Source organism: Triturus cristatus, chromosome 5_1 (genome assembly GCF_964204655.1).
Source record: "Triturus cristatus chromosome 5_1, aTriCri1.1, whole genome shotgun sequence".
NCBI lineage: Eukaryota > Metazoa > Chordata > Amphibia > Caudata > Salamandridae > Triturus > Triturus cristatus.
This window is the reverse complement of record NC_140587.1, coordinates 506,358,432-506,374,835: the sequence shown is the minus strand read 5'-3', so window position 1 is coordinate 506,374,835 and position 16,404 is coordinate 506,358,432. Positions and strand designations below refer to the sequence as shown.

Sequence of the window (16,404 nt, the reverse complement as noted above, 5' to 3'; positions counted from 1 at the left end):
GGGGATAGTGGAGGGTCACCTGCCTGGCATCAGAGGTGCCCGGGCATTTTCAAGGATGCCACATCCATCTGTCCTGTTGCCAGAATAAGTTGAGACTTGTCTGAGTAAATCAAAAAAAAGAGATGGAACACATCCTGGGATAGAGAGCTTAGGCTGCACTGTCCACAAGTTCACTTTTAAATCACTCCCTGCAAACAAATCTACTGCAGGAGGACGAGATAAGAACATATGTTACCTGAATTAACAAAAAAGGACGTGAATGCCAAAAACAGTCTTATAAACATAACCTTAGCGGTAGTGAAATGATGGAACAGCCAAAGAGAGTTGTATACATGTAGTAAAGTCACTGAATTGCAGCCACTCGGTTGCAGGCTGCATTGGAGCATGGCTTCACAAAACGGCGGATGTACCAAATAAGTGTATAGACTTATTTTCTAACATGACTCATGCTAAATAGATTGACATGGTCTTCGTGTAGGTGACAAGACATCCCATATTTGCCAGAATAGTCTGGTTTTCAGTGTCTATCCTAGCAAATTTCTGGAAATGCATCAGATGTCACGAGGGAATTCTGCACTGAGGGAGACGAGTCGTGATGTGTACCTGTGCAGAATTATCAGTATTCGACAGAAAACAACTTAAGCACCACAGATTAAAGTGTGCCGGGAGTTTAACTTTTGCTCTATTTAATTAATGGTTTCCACGCTCTGTGGCCAAAGGTCAAGGGTCGTGATTCCTGATTTAAAAATATTGCTTTGCGGCTTCAGTAATGCCTTGTGTAGCTCAGTGAATATCGGCCACTCACACAAGCAATACTACACATGAGCTGCTGCAACGATCCTATACCGTGCACTGCAAACTCAGATTACACATTTAACACTCTGAACTCTCTTGTGCTCCCTCAGTATGCATTTATGTACCTGAACACATTATCTTCCGGAATGTTCGCCACCTTTCAGTGTCCATACTTGCCAATATTATGTAGATTTAGAAAATGAGTTCCAGTATGTAAACTGGGCACGAATGATTAGTCAAGAGGCCCCTAGAGGCATGATGTGCTATAAGTCTCCAACAAACAGGAGCTTCGAGAACACAGCACAGATGAGACCTGCTATTTATTAAGTATGCAGCTATATTTCAAAGTACATAACATTTCTCCTCAATGCTATATAATATGGCCACCTGCTGAATTACGGGACCAGAGTTGTAATTATGGTTTCCCCACTTGTTGTAGTACCTCCTTTAACCTCCCAAACCCTCTATATGATAGTCATATCGCTCACTCTAGTAAATTTATGGTTTCATTTCTTGCGCCACACAACTTTCAGACTTAACCAGAGGCCACTGATTTTACCATACTGCGGTTCTTCCCTTGAGTTTTAGCAAATTTCAAGAAGAGCATTCCTCTGGTCTTAGCTTCTGAGTGAGTTTCATTATCACCCTGAACCCAAAGTGAATAGACTCATATTGTCTTTTGATTACAAAAATACAACAGCCACGGACTTGTTTTATAGGTATTATTCACTGCATACTGAAGGGTTTGGTTAGAGTTTACATTTCTCATATCAAATGACAAGATATGTATTCTTTCAAAGACATACTGCCAATTTTGGAATTACTGTAAAATCTGCCAGGGAATCCCGAACTACGATTTGCATGCATGTGTCCAAGCTGTTATAAAATCAACAGATCAGTGATAGGCAAATGTTTGATATAGTGTTCTAATAGAATAATAAAACTAGGCATTTAGGAAGATGTGCACGTATATTACAGCAGTGAAAAATGCACGTTTGTCTTCCTCAAGTGTCAGTCAAATCACCTGTGAGTTAGCCACCATTCTCCATAGCATTTGCAGGTACCATTATATCATTATATCAATGGTACCATGTTTCATATTCTGGTTCAACTAAAACAATACATTCATACGGTCACGGAATACTGCAAAGATATTGAGACTATGGTTGAACGAATTAGCCACAACTGTTGCTGCTGAACACTTTGTTCCCTCGCTACACCTTGGAATTCACAATTAGGCAGTAACGCCAGTAACTGGCTAATTGGGAAATTCTGTGTGTGGGGAAGCCTATGTATATCAATCAGAATTGAGCTTTGTTAACAGTGCGCAGAATATTAATCCACACTCAAATTAACACGTGTATGCTGACATGATGCCTAGCCCATAAAAAAATGAACTGTGCTGATTTTTCAAAAGAGATTAATATCAGTACAAATGAAGCAATTTTTTTTGTATTCTAAAGTGTGCTGGAAACAAATATTTGAATATGATAAAAACACATCAATACACTAGGTGATGACTTATGCACACATTATTGTTTGTGTGGAGTTTTATCCCATTTTGGTATAAATGTAATTCTCATTTCAATTGAAAATGTGTTGTCTGTAATGGTAGAGCGCTACCACACCATGCATATACCACTCCACTTCGCTCTATGTCCTTCCACTCTGACAACCCACTCCATTCTACGCCACTCCACTGTACAACATGCTACTCCACGCCAAGGCACTCCACAACATGCCATGACACTCCACCCCCCTCCACACCACTTACCCCACACTACTCTACCCCACTCCCCCATCTATTACACTCCAATGCACCCAATCTACCCCACTCCACCCCAATCTACCTAACCCCACTTTACATTGCATGCACATTACACAGAGACACTGAATCATAGTGTGTAAATCAATGTATAGGAAATGTTACATCAGACAGAGGACTACAAGTTGTAGGAGTCACAAGGCATACATACTGGTAAACAGTATAGTCTAAAAGTTCTTGGTCTGTAAAAGCACACACTGAGAATTTAAAATGTAACACCATGGTTGGGGGTTGGCTTTAATTATAAGGATTGATTTGTACCCAAGTTAAACCTTTTTTCAGCATTAGGATAATGAAAGACTGGAGGGGAAATTCATAATGCTCTAATCTATACCTTGCAGTTTGCATGCAGCTCTTTGATAGTTAATAGCTCACTTTTCTATATTAGGATTTAAACTTATAAACTGCAAGTAACAAAAGGGGCTCTCTGACAGAAGCAGGAATGCAGTGATCTATTTACATTGCATGCAATTTGTGATCGGCATGGTTCACCTGCTTTGCATCAGGCATTTTGACCTCCTCCGCTACTTTATAATGAGCCAAAACTTCCACTAGACAAAAATCAGATCTCTCTGCAGCTGGTCCATCAATCTCCAGAGTTATCCAGCCAAAGTGAAGCGGAGAAGCCAGTATTGAGCCCAAGTTTTCTGGTACCACATTGTTCAGCCACTAAATGTACATACTTCTCCAAGTCCACCTTAACACCTCCCAAGTCCCTGACCACTACCCTGCATGCATCAGTGCGGCCCTCTGTCACACCACAACCAAATATTTTTGGCCCTTGGAAAAATATTTGCGAGTAGCCATGGTCTATTGTAAATGTGATTACATGCAAATGTGTGTGAATGGGACGCGTATCGGCTAAAGGTAAAGAAAATGCAGGAGAGTGGCTGGATCTTGTGGGAGGTGCAGATAAGTTTAGCCTAATGGATGCTAATAATGATGGTTGGAGCCCTCATTTGGTTACAGCAACATTTTGACGCTTTTACTCTCCCCACAGTCAGCCTGACATCCGACCCTTTCTCCGCTTACTAAGCAGGCCCTGTTAGTAACTGGTTTTCGTTTCAGTTAACATCAGCCAATCTGGTCTGTCAACTTTCAGTGTGCGATTGGCATAGCCAATAGGTCTCGCCTTTAGGACCTTATAAGTATTTAGTTATGGAGCAAAATATCCTTGGTGCAACAACATTAACTGTTGCATAGCTAAACACTTATAAGGTTCCAAAGGCGAGACCTATTGGCTATGCCAATGCTTGCCCTATTGGAGTATCTGGGCCAGTCCCATTCATTGTTCATAACTCTTAGAGCCTTTGCTAACCATCTTCTCTTCAATTGCAGGTTTGCAGTCTGTAAGGTATTTGGATTTGAATGGTCAGGCATGAGTACCCACAAAGACAAGGTAATTCTATTTATGTACCACATTGGATTTGGGGGGTGCTGGGTAAATAGATTCACAATCTGCACCCCTTTTCTTTTGCAGGTTTGTGAGACTGTGCTACAAATACAGTTGTACAGGCAGACGTGAGTACAGGCAGAACAAACAGGTAATTGTTTGGTAGAGTTAAATTGTGGTGCATCTTGTGCATTGTAGTATAACAACATACCTTACCCATGTTTTCTTCTGTTCTAGGTTTCACAGACAGTACCCCACACATTTGAACGGGCATACGTGAGCACAAGAACAACAGGTAATTGTTTGGTAGAGTTAAACTGTGGTGCACCTTGTGCATTGTAGTATAACAACATACCTTACCCATGTTTCTTCTGTTGTAGGTTTCGCAGACAATACCCCACACCTTTGAACGGGCATACGTGAGTACAAGCACAACAGGTAATTGTTTGGTAGAGTTAAACTGTGGTGCATCTTGTGCATTGTAGTATAACAACATACCTTACCCATGTTTTCTTTTGTTCTAGGTTTCTCAGACAGTACCACACACCTTTGAATGAGCATACGTGAGCACAAGCACAACAGGTAATTGTTTGGTAGAGTTCCCTTATGGTGCACATGGTATATCACAAATTCACAATGTGCTGTAACAATCTTTACTTCTATTGTAGGCTCTACGGACAGTGCTACATTTAAGTTTGAAAGGGCAGGGCAGTGGACAGAAAAATCCAGGTAATTACACTCTACATTTTGCCAGCGATGCCTCCGTATTATGTGACAGTTTGCAATCATGAGTATAGGCATCAACTTTAGCCATGTTCCTTTATTTTGCAGACTTTGTGGCATAGCAGGCTAAACCCAGTTATCACAAATATGTTCAAGCGCAAAGCTGTACCTTCTGCAGAGTGTGATGCTTCACCACAAAGGAAGAAATGTTGCCTTGTATTCAAGGAAGAGTGGATGAAAGAAATTGTGGAGGCTGAGACACAGAAATCACTAAGCAAGGTTCGCATGCAACCTGGGGAAATATTTCAATACAGTCCAGACGTGGGCTTGATCTGCAAAGCATGTGCCAAAGCCAAGATTGTTGGGGACTTTTCTACAGGGAAGAAATGGAGTGATGGCTGGAAACTGGATTGCCTGAAACGCCATCTAATTAGCAAAATTCACGAGTCTGCCATGGTGATATTGAGAAACAGAAGTGCTGCCAGGTTTGGTTTTGGAGTGCGGGCAATGCTGACAGAAACTGCCGCTGACAAAGCAAATAGAATGGAAGTAGTTGAACGACAACGTTCCCTGCCTGAGGAGATAAAGATTCTCCTCAACAATGTGTTGCTGGCAGTCAAGATGAATACTTCAATGTTATCTGTACAAGACATCCATGACCACCTAGCTTTGTATGTGAAGATATCAGACAGCTGGAGGAGCAAGAACGATGCCTTTGACTTCCTTGAGGCCATCAATAGCGTGATACACTGTGAAGGTATGGCAGAACTTCGTAACGCTTTGTATCACACATTGATATTTGATGAGAGCACAGATATTTCTGTTATACAAATGCTCATTCTGTACTTCAAGTTCCAACCTGTAAACTCAACAGAGCACAAAACACTGTTTGGGGGCATAGAGAAGCTGACTAGTTGTAATGCGGAGGCTATCACTACTGCTGTGAAGGAATTCTACACTGCCAATGAACTGGACCTCATGAAAATGGTCATGTTCAAATCCGATGGTGCGTCTGTGATGCTGGGTAAAAATAATGGTGTTGCTACTCGCCTTAAACAATCCATTCCCCATCTAGTTGAGCAGCATTGTGTCGCTCATCGAGAAGATTTGGGAGTTGATGATGCCTAGAAGAGGGTTCCAATGATTAAAGAGATGGAGACATTATTGAGGACTGTCTACACTGTGTTCTCTAGATCTCCTGCAAGGAAGTCCAAGCTGGATGAAATGGCATTGGTGACTGATTGTGAAGTGGTCTCTTTTCGACCATTGATTGAAGTCCGGTGGCTTTCAAGGCATTTTGCAGTTGGTGCACTAATTCGGAATTACGAGGCTGTTCTTAAGTACTTTGAGCATGAGAACGTTGAAGAGAATGATCCAGTTGCTAAATATTGTTACAAAAAGCTATCTGACTCAAACTACCATATTTGCATCTTTGTGCAAACTGTTCCAAAAAAGTTATTTGACTACTGTTGAAGCTATATAGTATGCAAGAGCAAAGATTGGCCAAACTAAGGAACAGTATTTGGGGGACACTGTCTTTTGGAGCAGCAATGTAAGAGATATGATGGTGTCGTACAAGGAAAGGCAAGAGTTTGACAGTGGACCTATTTTGTCTTTTGTTTCCCTTCTTTGTGAGCACATGCAAAAAAGGTTTCCTGAGGATGAACTGAAAGAATGGGCAAGTTTTGAAATCCAGGCAATAGCAACACAATCACATTTTGATTTTGGGACTGAGAATATACAAAGACTTGTTGAAAAGTATAAACATTTCTTGGTCCTGGTTGATTGTGAAACACCAGAAGATGTTGTTCGACAATACAGAGAGTATAAATATGTGGTGGCAGAACATGTAAAGGGTGGTTTATTTACGACCTTTCAAGACATGGTGAATTTCACTGTACGCAATGCTGCTCAGTATAGTGTGTGTCTCAGCTTGTTGATGTCTGCGCAACATTTCAAGCATCTAGTGCAGATTGTGAACGAGGATTCAGCCTCATAAATACTATCAAGAGTAAATTGAGGAAGCATTTGGATATGCTGATGAGGACAAAGGCCTACCTCCTGAATGGGAAAGTTGACTTTGATAAAGTTTGTCAGCACTGGAAAAATGGCAAGGATCGCCGTGAGAAGCAACCCTTTCACCCATCTAGTGATGCCACTTGACTTGTCTGAACGTCCCTCTCCCACAGTCCATGTTTGCCTGGATGTCAGAGTTTTACAAACTATCTCTGGTGGGATAGCCCAACATTACTCAGTAGCTTTCACATCAAATTGTAAATGTTATGTAATTTTGTAACTTATTGTATATATGTGATATTGTATAGGCTCTCAACATTTCCCCACCCAATGAACAGTGCTCCAGTTAAGAATATTTAGTAAAATCTTATGATGGTACCACCTTTGGAGTCTTGTGCTTTTCTAAACCTGAAGTGTACTTGACTGTGTAACCAATTCATGTCATGGCGTCCTTATCCATTTTGCAAACCGGCCCTAAGACCCTTAACGTGGAGCTGTATGTGTGAAAATGCACCATCTTTTCACTTTTTTAAGTAAACGTTTGGAGTGACATTTGGCGCTGCACACGCGCGCAGTCTGGTTCCTGGCGCACATAGCCATGGTTGCAGCGCACAGAGACCCTCTACTGCCGCACACAGAGGAAACAAATTAGAGGGAATATTGGCTGTGATCCCATGAAGTGTGTGCTTGGGCTTACTTTGATTGGAGGGGACACTCTGCCAGGAGGAACCACCGTGGGACCCAGCTGCTGGGTCCTTGTGTGCTGGCCTGTCTGTGCCCAGCTCTGCCCCTCTGCCTTCTACTGGACCAGGAACAGACTTTTGCTGGAGTAAAGACTGCTGCGTCGGGTTCATTGCCACCTTGCTGAGTTAAGACTGTTCCTAGCAACTGCTACCCGGTTTTGGCTGAGCTGCCCTACTGCCTGCTGATCCTGGCCCAGCCTGAGCCCTTGGACTGTGCTCCAGGAGAACCGGAGCACTATCTTTTTATCCCTGGAGTTCTGGAGCGATATATTTAAATTGCCTGAGGGAATCCCGGCATTGGGGATTCCCCCTGCGCTCCTAAAACCGGATCGGGAGCCCACCCTGCATTTGTCTGCACTTTACCGGCAAGTGCCCACCCCGCGTTTCTGCATTTTCAAAGAGCAGGTGCCCACCCAGCGTATTTGTGCTCTCTAACGGGAGCCTACCCCGCATTATGCCGATTTGAAGGGCGGGTGCCTACCCCGCTTTATGCTGCTTATTTGGCGGGAGCCCACCCCGCATTTGTCTTTATTTTGAAGTGAGAGCCCACCTCGTGTTTCACCGCCGAGAATCACCGCCGCGGCCCGGAGAGAAGACAACGAAGACGACCCGAAAGTCAGGTCGGTTGCCTGGTTGTGGGCGTGGCGGCAAAGAGGAAGCAGGAAGGAACCGAGCCTCGTGGGCTCCATAACAAAGTCCTGGGCCCCAGGAGGAGGGGCCTGGGTGAAGTTGGGAGAAGCCCCGGGGCGGGTCTGGCCTAGGCACACTGTCGGTGCCTGAAGACCCGCCCGAGGAGGAGCAGTGTCTCCGAGCAGCCCCGGTGATTGGGGGCTCAAATTGGGCACGGTTGGCAGCAGGGCTTGTTGTCTGTACAGCTGCGCCGCACAAGAGCAGGCAGCTGCAACGCTTGGGGGCACATTTGAATCCCAGAGTCCCGGAGTGGGGCTCCTGCGTGACCAGTGGTGCCAGTGTCCCTTTGGCCATACAGCAGCCCGCAACGTTTTGGGCAATACTTGGTTGTAGAATCCCGGAGTGGGGCTGCCCTCAGAGCACAGAGAGTGCTCCGTCCTTTTTGTAGAGTTGCGGTGCCGGGAGCAGCACCAGGAGAGTCCTGGTAAGGGGGGCTCTCAGGGCACAGTGAGTGCCAGTTTGGTTTACACAGCGGTATCGCCAGTTCGCCGCAGCTACAACGTTTGGGGGCCATTTATGGTCATTTGTATGGTGTCATCAGGGTGCAAGGCTCTAAAGGTGATGTATGCACCATGCTAATGTTACTATGGTGCACTGCTGGTTTTATGCCTAATGTATTTATGTTGATCATTTATGTCTGATCTAATGTGATGCATGCCTATCGTGATATAATGCCAAGCACAGTGTTTCACCAGTAACTACTAGCTGTTTTACATTTATTACTGGTTGTGTTGCTACTTGTCCTTTGTGATGGTTCTGACAGCGGCCCGATTGGCACTGTCCTGTATATAATCCCCTGTAAATTATGATCTGGTGCCAGTGGGCACAGTGTATATATATATATGTGATTGCATTCTATTGTGTTTATGATAATACAAAGGCTATTTTTATATAACCTCGTGTGAAGTCTCTTTTGTAGTGTGCTTAGTGTGTTGCAGCTGTGTGTGTTGACCAAACGCTTTACACATTGCCTCTGGGATAAGCCTGACTGCTCGTGCCAAGCTACCAAGGGGGTGAGCAGGGGTTATCTTCAGTGTGTAACTCCCTTGCCCTGACTAGAATGAGGGTTTCCGCCTGGCTTTGGCGCATGCCCTAACCTACCAGGAATGCCCATTTCTAACACCCTGTAGCTGATCATCACTGCATTGCTGCATCAAGGCTTGGCGCAGATGAATGCTGCTGCTTCTACATCCACATCTCTGCCCCCTGATGTGTCAGTGCCTCACAGAGCTGCAGCCAAATCTACCACCACCCACATGTGAGGCACATGACACAACAGAGGATGAAGATGTGGATGAATCTGCATTTTTGCAAAGAAGAAAGAGGTAGCATTCATCTGTGGCAAATTGCCTGTTTCAACTTGGTTCTGGGCTCAGCATCATGCCCCGGAACATCAGCTTCCACTGTCCCCCGATACACTCTGTGAGACTCACCTTGGACCTCGACATGAACTGCCATATTTTTCCTGGTTCCCAATGACACAGCGATCAGACTGCTGACTGAACTCTTCCTCTTCCTTTGGACTTGTCAACCCAAAAGGACTCTCTCTGGCCCTCCACTGGGCACCAATGTAATGTGAGGATTGCATGGCCAAGTACTGGTCCAGTCTTCAACAATGTCAACAGACATGCGACCAAATATATTTTAAATTACACAGATGTGTGTTGTCTATGACCAATCATGTATAGAAGTCTGTAAAAATGTAGGGACAGTGAATCCACCAAAAAGTACACCAAGGGAAATAAAAGCAATGTACATGTTTTACTTGACCCAGATAGGCAGTGAGATGACCGGGTATGTGTGAACTAGCTGTGCTCTCATTGCTCCAATACAACAATCTAGCAAGATCCCAACTTAGCCACAATTCCATTAATGAAATAGGCATGTGTGCAAAAATATCCAAATCTGTTGCAGGCCACAAGTACTGTCCCCCTTAACAATTGCAAAAACGTATCTCTTGGCATATCTACTCACACTCTACAGGGTGGACAAAGCCTGATGTGATGATGCGCATTGCATGTCACATCCCAAGATGGTGCACACTATATTCACATTGATGAAGATACGTAAGGGCACATGTCTACCTGCTACAATTGGAACCACAATGTCGGGCTTAGTTGAGTAGAGTTGGCAATAGGGACTCATCCCAAGTGCAAGGCGTCAGTCAGCCTCTTCCTGGGGACGAATAATGCTTACAAAACCAGGAACCCTCTCATGCTGTGACCACTGTGAGCAGATAGGGCAATGTGACTAGGGATGTGTGGTGCACTGCACGTAGCATATAGTCAGAAGCAGTGCCACCATTTCAAGGGTGGCATCACTATGATCCAATGCCAAACGTTACAGGTGGGAGAAGTAGCCATGACACTGGCACTACAGGGAGCAATGCAACATTCCTCCTCTTGTGTGCAGCAGAACAGTGTGCCCCCAAAAAAACGTTATCTGGGACAAAATTCAAACTTTCCAACTTTAGTGATTCACAAAAGGCATTTAGGAGAAGTGAAGTCAGTATACCTAACTGGACTACTCCTAAATGCCGTTTGTGAATACCGTAAATCGTAAAGTCATGACTTACTCTCAGATGACTTTTGTGAATCACGACCACTGTTCTGCCATATGCCGTTCACAATGGCCCCGCAAAAAGACTACTTCCTGCATGGCTCGGAGGTTGAGCCTCGATGGACAGGAACATATATTTGAATTAAGATGACACACTTGCACTACGCAGCAAGTGTGCCAAGGTCTGTGCATTGTAGATGGACTCTCACCAGGAGCATGTGATATGCAGGGGTTTGATGAAATCTGTGGTACCCGGCGCATACATCCATCTCCATGATGGATAACAGTAGCAACTTCAATATCCTGTCAAGGCCATGTCCCTACGTTGTGTTGTAAATGGGCAACAATGTGCTGGCCAACTCCGTGAGTCACACTTAAGATTTATTTATTTGAAAACTTTTATATATCGCGAACATGACCCTTGCGGGTATCAGAGCGCTGTACACAGAGGCAGAAGCATGCATGAACTCAGAACAGTTGAGGTCAACATTGTAAAATAAAAAGGAGTAAAAAATCAAAATCAGATACCGGGTAGAAGGCACTACTAGTTCAGTTTCTCATGTAGTGCAATATATTTCCTGTAACATTCAGTAAAACAATGATAGAGTGGCTCGTTACAGCATAGTAGAGTAAATGACAAATCTGTAATTGGCCCAAGCAGTATTCTTCTATTTTAGTTCCGAAAGGGCCCTAGAGTAAAATAACAGTTTAACATCCAATCAAAAATACATAGCGAAAGATACATTGGGATAACTGTCAAATCTGTCAACAAGGGGATTAAACAAAGAGTACATGATGATGTAGTTAATGACCACTCAGGAAAAGCCATTTGGCCTGTTTCTTGAAGTAGGCAGTGGAGGGATTGGTTCTCATCTCCGTAGGAAGAGCGTTCCAAATTCTAGGGGCCAGGCCGGAGAAAGCATGTTTGTACGTACTTTCCTTTTTGAATTTAGGAGGTTTCAAGAGTAGTGTGGACGTACTTCTTAAGTTCCGACCGTCGCCAGAAAGAACAAGCTTGTTCGCTAGATAAGCCGGAGTGTTGAAATGCAGGGCTTTATGTGTGAGGCAAGCTATTTGACAGCTCTGCTAGTTGTACTAGGATCACATCTCTTGAATCATATATATATATATATATATTCACTTAAAAAACCATAGGTTTCACACATGTTATAGTTAGGTGGATATTTCACTCGTAAAAAACCAATGAAATTCCCCCGTTATAGTTAGTTCAGATAACTATAACTCGCGCGCCCGCAATCCTGCTCATGACGTCACATATTACATCACTCATGACATGGTCAGTGGCATCACTCATGACATCACTGATGACATCGTCCTTGTGATAGAGTGGCGGTCGCGCGAGTTATAGTTATCTGAACTAACTATAACGGGGGAATTTCATTGGTTTTTTACGAGTGAAATATCCACCTAACTATAACATGTGGGAAACCTATGGTTCTTTAAGTGAATTTGCAAGGTTTTTTAAATGCTAATTCCTAACTATAACGTGTGTGAAACCTATGGTTTTTTCAGTGAATTTGTACGGTTTTTTAAATGCTAAGTTATGTATGTATTATTATTTTTTTATATATTTATTTTACAATAAACTACGTATTCAATTTTTTAAATTTATTTATTAATTTTTTTCACCGTGCGTGCACGGTGCGCACACCCCCGCGATTTAAAAAAAAAAAATTTAAATGTTTTTTTCTGCCTTCGGGGTCCTTCACGGACCCCCTGACAAAGGCTAGGGGGTCAGGAACTCTCTACCCTGCCCCCTTTTCACGTTCGCCACCTTCCTTTTTCACTCTTGCACTGAAAACAAACAAAATGGCGGCCGACACTTCCTGATTTCGACCGATTTGAACGTTGACTAACATGTAACCACCAATCAGAATTACGCTCGCGCCCGTTAGGGTGCTCGCACGGTGCGCGCACGGTGCGCGGCTACAGATATGTATGTGCTTTTAACTGCAATTTTCTCAGGAACTACTGAACAGATTGACTCCATATATGCAAAAGGCACATCCCTGACCTGAGGACTACCTCTCTGCCAAATTTTCAAGTAATTCTGTTCAGTCGTTCGGGCTGTACCTTTGACTAAAGGTCCTATGGGAAAATGCATGGGGAAAACGCGTTTTGGGACCCCCCTTTTTTCTCGGCCCCCGCTTGACAAATCCCCCCGAGACTTTCAGGGTAGGAGCTGAGCGGAGCGCCCCATTAGTTTTGAAAATTTCGCGAAGATTCGTCAACCGCCGCCAAAGTTATTCAAAATAGAATTTTCAGATTTCCTATGGAAACACGGTCCTAACTATAACTATCTACTGGTGACTGCCAGTAGATAATATATATATATAGAGTGCTTCACCATATGTGGGACACTCACAGAGTTTTCGTTCTAACAGCGGCAGGCGAGGGGATGTTTTTATTGACGGCTTTGACGGGAAGTGGTGGTGGAAACCACTTATTACACAGTAAAAACAAGGAGTTCATGGTATTCCCAAGGTCCGGTGCACTCACGGGGTATGTGTCGGCTATAAAACATCCGCAGACGCGTTTCTGGCTCTTGCCGTCATCAGTGCGGAAAAGCCGTCAATAAAAACATCCCCTCGCCTGCCGCTGTTAGAACGAAAACTCTGTGAGTGTCCCACATATGGTGAAGCACTCTAGCTTTGTATAAGCCACAACCTGAATAGGTCAACAGAGTCCGTAAGCGGCGGTTCAGCAGCCCAAATTGAATCCAAAACACAGTATTCCACCTGGGACCAGCCGAACTCGCAGCGGGTGCAACTGGGAAGTGGTGGTGGAAACCACTTATTACACAGCAAAAACAAGGAGTTCATGGTACTCCCAAGGTCCGGTGCACTCACGGGGTATGTGTTGGCTATAAAACATCCGCAGACGCGTTTCTGGCTCTTGCCGTCATCCGTGTGGAAAAGCCGTCAATAAAAACATCCCCTCGCCTGCCGCTGTTATTCTGTTCAGTCGTTCGGGCTGTACCTTCGACTAAAGGTCCTATGGGAAAATGCATTGGGAAAACGCGTTTTGGGACCCCCCTTTTTTCTCGGCCCCCACTTGACGAATCCCCCCGAAACTTTCAGGGTAGGAGCTGAGCGGAGCGCCCCATTAGTTTTGAAAATTTCGCAAAGATTCGTCAACCGGCGCCAATGTTATTCAAAATAGAATTCTAAGATTTCCTATGGAAACACGGTCCTAACTATAACTATCTACTGGCGACCGCCAGTAGATTATTTATATATATATATATTTATATATGTATATATATATATATATATATTATATGACATGATTAGTTAACAAGATCTAATCAGTTGACATTCATGATTCATGGTTGCAAGTATTTATCATTTTGAAGTTTTGGTGGGTTGACACATGAGTATTTAAAAATTGAAAATCGGATAAGGGCTTTTTTACAATTTTCAATTTTTAAATACTCATGTGTCAACCTACCAAAACTTCAAAATGATAAATACTTGCAAGCATGAATCGTGAATGTCAACTGATTAGATCTTGTTAACTAATCATGTCATATAACATATATATATATATGATTCAAGAAATGTGATCCTAGTACAGGGGTCTCCAACCTTTTGTGTAGTAAGAGCTACTTCTGGTCAGTGAAAATCATCGTGAACTACTAAACCCCAAGCAACTCACGCATTTTTCCAAGAGACCCCCCATGCCCTGTTTCATTAACTTTATGCCTTGTTTCTTCATAGCCCGTACTGTGGTTTGAACAAAATACTTAATAACCACTCTCTCTCTGATGCATTTAATTAGTTTTATCGCACCAATCCTATAAGGTGTCAGAACACTACATCACACAGATTACACAGAGACAATCAATCAAACAGACCAATGACAAGAAGGTATAGGAGTCACAGGTCATCCATACTGGTAGGCAGGATAGTTTAAAAGTGCATGGTCAGGAGAGGCTGAAACAAAGAATTTAAAACTTAACACCATGCATGAGTGGGGGTTTCTCTTTAATAATAATAATAATAATTGATTTCTACCCAAATTAACCTATTTTTGCAATATTAGGGAAATGAAAAACTGGGGGAAATCAAAACGGTCCAGCCAGCCAATACTTTGCGGGTTTCAAGTAGCTCTTTGATAAGTTGCTTGCTCACTGCTCTACATTAGGATTTAAACTTATAAAGAGCTAGCAACAATATGTTCTCTCTGACAAAAGTAGTAACCCACTGACCGGTTTACATTAGGTTATATATGCACTTTGTGATCTGCAAGTTTATTACAGCAGACATATTAACCCTCTGTGCTACCTTACGATGAGTAAAAACTTCCTTTGCAGATTATTACACAAACCTCCGATCTCTCTCTTTCCAGGAATTACATTCATCGCCCACTTAATTTGATATTTTAATTGATGTCTGAAATTTGCTGGAGGCCAGGAATGCAGCAGAAAGTGCTTTTCCATAATATTGGCGCCCCCACACAAAAGTCAGCACTCAGTGGCACCGGTCGCGCTGCCCTAAAGCCGGCCCTGGCGTTAGCAGCACAATACAAAGATATACACCCACAACACTCCGCTGCTGAAAGCGCCTCACTGGTTACCAGTCACAAGAAGTTTTCATCCAAGCTATTAGGCATCACTCACGTAGTGATAAGATAAAGTAGTAAAGGTCCTAAAAAATCATTGCAGGCAAAACTGATCAAATACATTCAACCTAGAAACTTATGTTGCGGGCTAGCACAGGGTATATTAATTCCAGCATACAACAACATGTGTTGGCAATACTTTCTCCATACAGGCCTTCAAATTAGGAAATGCATTCCAGGCAAAGGTATGATCCATTCAGACTCATCTAGAAATCAGAAGATTGGTTAAGAGCTGGTTATTCCAAGAGTGATTTCCAGGAAACATACGTTTGTTTTGTCTGCAAAGACGAGAGTCAGACTCAATGCAAATACCGGCTCAACTCTATTGCTGGATCAGGCCTGCACTGGACAACCATATTGCCTGAAGTCTTGTTTAAACAGAACATAATAGAAAGGCCAATACACCTGCAAATATAGTAGACTCCTTAATCTCCATCTGCACAAACCCTATTCAAGAACTTTTAATTTGAACCTCGGGTGCCACTTTCCTTTATTACTGTTAAGGCAGATGTAAAGCACGGTGACAGCCAATGTTAAAATAAAAGGTCCTCGCATGCTCTGAACAGCTTTCACAGTCATGCAAAGGCAAATATACAACGTGGTGTAGTAATCAGTGAAAGGCTTTCACTGATTACTACACTGCGCTATATATTTACCTTTGCATGACTGTGAAATCTCTTCAGAGCATGCACGGACCATTCATTTTTTGTGTTGCCTGCCACCCTGCTTTATTAAAGGCAGAAATGAAGATTTAAAGTGTGGTAGCAGCACCGTGCATGCAAGGACTTTTAATTTGAACGTCGGGTGTCACTTTGCTTTATTACTGTCAAGGCAAATGTAAAGCACGGTGGGAGCCAATGTTAAAATAAAAGGTCCTTGCATGCTCTGAACAGCTTTCACAGTCATGCAAAGGCAAATATATAGCGCGGTGTAGTAATCAGTGAAAGGCTTTCACCGATTACTACACTGCACTATATATTTGCCTGTGCATGACTGTGAAAGCAGTTCAGTGCAAG

At 43.3% G+C, this 16,404-nt stretch overlaps 1 pseudogene; it reads left to right on the top strand.

Annotated features, from left to right (window-relative positions):
• Positions 1 to 5,021: 5,021 nt before the first annotated feature.
• Positions 5,022 to 14,501, top strand: LOC146831128 (zinc finger protein 862-like; annotated as a pseudogene).
• The last annotated feature ends 1,903 nt before the right edge of the window (positions 14,502 to 16,404 follow it).